The 3,863-nt window shown below is 44.9% G+C and overlaps 1 protein-coding gene and 1 pseudogene across 1 annotated transcript in view; both read right to left on the bottom strand.

The window, feature by feature from the left end:
• KHDRBS3 (KH RNA binding domain containing, signal transduction associated 3) overlaps positions 1-3,863 on the bottom strand; it is a 113,876-nt gene that overhangs the window by 59,883 nt on the left and 50,130 nt on the right. The window lies entirely within an intron of this gene.
• Positions 3,551-3,668, bottom strand: LOC111746320 (annotated as a pseudogene).

The raw sequence follows: 3,863 nt of genomic DNA, 5'->3' as shown, positions 1-3,863 counted from the left end.
GGCGGGTTCTTGCAGGGCATTCAAGGTGAGAGGATTAACCCAGCGATGCTGCGGGGTCCCCCGGCCCCCGCCTCAGGCTCACCCACCTGAGGAAGATGGAGCGTGCCGCACACTGGCTCCGACACGGCCGCTGTTGTCCGGCCACCTTGCTCTGGCGAGTCTGCCTCGCGAGGCAGCGTCTGCTTCCCGGGCCTCAGCGACGCTGACTTCAGACCTCTACTCCCTTCATAAACCACCTTTTTGGGGGGTTATTTTGTTTAAAGTAAGGAGAGGGGGTCAAATATATGGAGGTAGAAGATTTGACTTGGGGTAGTGAGCACACAATGCAATATACAGATTATATATCATTGAAGCGTACACTTGAAACCTATGTAATTTTATTAACTAACGCTACCAAAAAAAATTAATTGAAAAAAATAAAACTTAAAATAACCTTCCGTATTCATAAATTTAAAATGTGAAATTATTTCAAGTTTTACATTTCTAAAATAGGTCAATCTTTCAGGCATTTAGAAAACAGATCAACTTGTGAAGCTCCTGACAGAAATTTCAAGTAAATTGCATATGACTCTTATTCTTGCTTCTGGTAAAATGGATGTAAAAAAAAATTACAGAATCTTCATCTTTTTATCTAAAATAAAAAGGTGTCCCTAGGCTTTTCAATTCACATTTAAAATGCATTTTCATAAATAACCTTTTCACAATCTGTACTCTGTTTTAATTTAATTTCTCACTGTGGAAAACAGGATAATTGAAGCAGTTTGGAGATTAGTTAACTGTCAAAAATCTACGCCAGTAGTCGCTGCAGAGGGACATTCTGCCGTCGCTACGACCCTCATCTGCACAAAATCCCCAAACTAGTCAGATAATTAAAACTTCAGGTGAGCTCTCCAAAGAATGAGAAGGAGTGTGACTTCACTGAGTCTTTAAACAAAATCTAGATTAAAGAACTGCACATACATTTAAAAAAATATGGCTTTCCCTAAAGACCTTCACTGGTGTTCTTAGCCGTCAACATTTCAGACTTTATTCTGATGCCGAAGGAGGAAGTGGCGGTCCCTGTGCTCCCATGTTCCACAGGGGGACACCATTTATGGCAGCAATAGCGTCTTTCTTAAGGCAGGGTTCATCTTTCATAGGTTTACTGAGCCATGATGCTACAGAACAGGCAGCAAAGACGAGCAGAACACGAGGCTCAGAGATCTCTGCTCCCACTTTTCAAAACTACCTCCTTTGATGCTCCAAACCTGGATCCCGTTGACCGGGGGTAGTCGCCCTGCAGTAGCTGCAGAAGGGCTGGTGAAACCGGTGACGACTTCAGCACGTACCACCTGCTCTGAGTTTTGAAGAGCGTCGTTTATGTCGAAAGCGATGGAATAATTTTTCTCTCCTTCACTTGTCAGCTGGTCCGTTTGCAAATACAGCGTTTGAATTCGCTGAAGCTGGTTTGCTCAGGTCTTGGTGAAGAATGTGGGCTTTAAATTGCAGCTCTGCCCTCATCAGCCACGTGCCCTTGAAAAAGTACTAATCTCACGGTGTTGTCTTAAAGCTGCCACAGATCTATGCAGAGAGCTTGTGGGGAAGTACGGGCACGTGGAGTTTATCACTCAAAGTACACTTTGGGAAAAATCAGTCAGCCTCTCTGAGCCCCAGCTGGCTGGACTCATATTCCCTTCACGGGAGTGACGTGAGAATTAAGTAAGATGAAACAGGACGAGTGCCCCGCTCAGTAATCTTCGTACAAATTAAACATCCAGGAAACGGCAGCTGCCTTTTCTTCCATTAACTTTAAAAAGTTGAAGAGTACGCCGTTTTCCTGTGACGACTGAATCAGAAAAATACTAGGAGGCTAACACAGGATGACAGTCCCCCCAAACACATCATTAAGGAAAGCACTAACTTCTGGCCTGAAGACCAAAGTTGATGATTTTACAAAGAAGCTTCTAGAAGGCTCTTCTACAGTCAGTGAGACAGGCCAGAGAAGGGGGCAGTTGGAAAGAGGCCTGTTTCACTCGTTTCCACGTTTCCTCCAGCCCACAGCGCTGACCCGGCTGGAACGCTGGGGGTGACGGCTGTAGATGAGGGGTGCGCGGGTCTGGCACTGAGTCTCGGTTCGCTCACTCTCCACCCATGTGGTCGCTGGACAGTCCGGGTCACTTTCGTCATCTGTGCTCCGTGGCCGTGAGTCCGCGAGGACTGGGGCAGCAGAGTAAGGAAGATGTTCTACTCCACACCGATGTCCCTGTGGGGACGTTCCTGATGACGGACACCCAGACCCCACTGCCACCCGTTCTGGCTAGGGGACCGGGGAGGTGAGCACACGGACGCTGTGGGCGGATGCGCGAGGCTCTGCGACTTCAGGCTGCAGCACGGCATCCAGGAGCCTCCAAGGCCTCTTTTAAAAACGTGTGCCTAAGGCAGAGGGTGAGCTCCACAAAAGCCCTTCCTCCGCGGCCGACCCCGCCTCCCTCCAGCAGCTCGGGCACACCATGGGGGGACAATTTCACGTCCTGTTCAGTGCACAAAGCTGGATAGTCAGAGCATATTAAGTACAGTCAGTCCTCAACGTCATCAATAGGTTCTTGGAAACTGTGACTTTAAGAGAAATGATGTATAACGAAACCAATCTGACCACAGGCTAATCGATATACACGAGTTAATTTCCTAAGGCGTATTTCTGATCACGAAACATCAGCAAACTTCCAAATAAAGACCCAAACCATTTCTAATATTAAACACTGAACTAAGTGTCAGCTATATATATACAGTTAAGAAAGATGAATAAAAACAAGTTAGAATGATTTTGCAACCTGCTCGCTCCAGTTCAGAATCACAGGTGGCTGGTGCCTGTCCCAGCAGCTCAGGGAGCAAGCGGGACTCACCCTGGACAGGACGCCCTGCTACCACAGGGCCACTCACAGACTGCGACCACCTGGACACAATGCACCCAATAACGCACACGGCCTGGGGATGTGGGAGGTGGGGGGAATGGAGCACCCAGAGAAAACCCACCTGGACATGAGGAGAATGTGCAAATTTTGCACAGTGGTCCCAGCCAGAGGCATTTTTTTTTTCTCATAAACATTATAATGAAATGACCTTGAACAAAAAGATGTTATTTGAGGACCTGCTATAACTGAAAAAGCTTTCATATTCTGATGAATCTGGATGACTTCATCTAGAAAGCCCTAACATACTTATGTTGAAAGGTGATTAAGCCATCAGCTCAGGCTCAAAAGCTTAGAATGATTACACAGCATTAAGATACCAAGGGACATTAGTGAATGGTAAACACTTCTATGGATAGATGGCTGATGCAGTCATAAGTAATCGAGTTAGAAAATAACGTGACTAGAATTTCTAAGGCAATTTTAGTTTATATATTTGAATAGTAACTCTGCATTTTAAAAAACTCATGTTTTAAAATGTTTTTCGAAACTTTTATTTTTTATTTGTTTAGGCAAGGCAACCCTTGGCTGACCTCACGGATTGCAAGGACCTCGTCAGCTTATGATCTCTTATTTTTATTTATTTATTTATTTATTTTTTACGCCTGCAGCACCTTATCTTCCTAGGTGGTCTCCCATCCAAGTACTAACCAGGCCCGACCCTGCTTAGCTTCCGAGATCAGACGGGATCGGCTTGTTCAGGGCAGGACGGCTGTAGACTTGTTTTAGAATTCAAAAGATTCACACCCACTCATTTTAGCTTGTTTCCTCACATTAAAATGTTTACTTATTCTGTGACTTTCCTTTTAATATCAAGGTCTGTACTTGATAAAAAAATACAGTTCCTTATTAGAAAAATTATATTCAGAGTGATAGTGGAAACAGCATATTTCAGAAAACACTCATTATAGAATT

The sequence above is a fragment of the Pteropus vampyrus genome, unplaced genomic scaffold (assembly GCF_000151845.1).
Source record: "Pteropus vampyrus isolate Shadow unplaced genomic scaffold, Pvam_2.0 Scaffold183, whole genome shotgun sequence".
NCBI lineage: Eukaryota > Metazoa > Chordata > Mammalia > Chiroptera > Pteropodidae > Pteropus > Pteropus vampyrus.
This window is presented reverse-complemented; position numbering and strand designations above follow the sequence as displayed.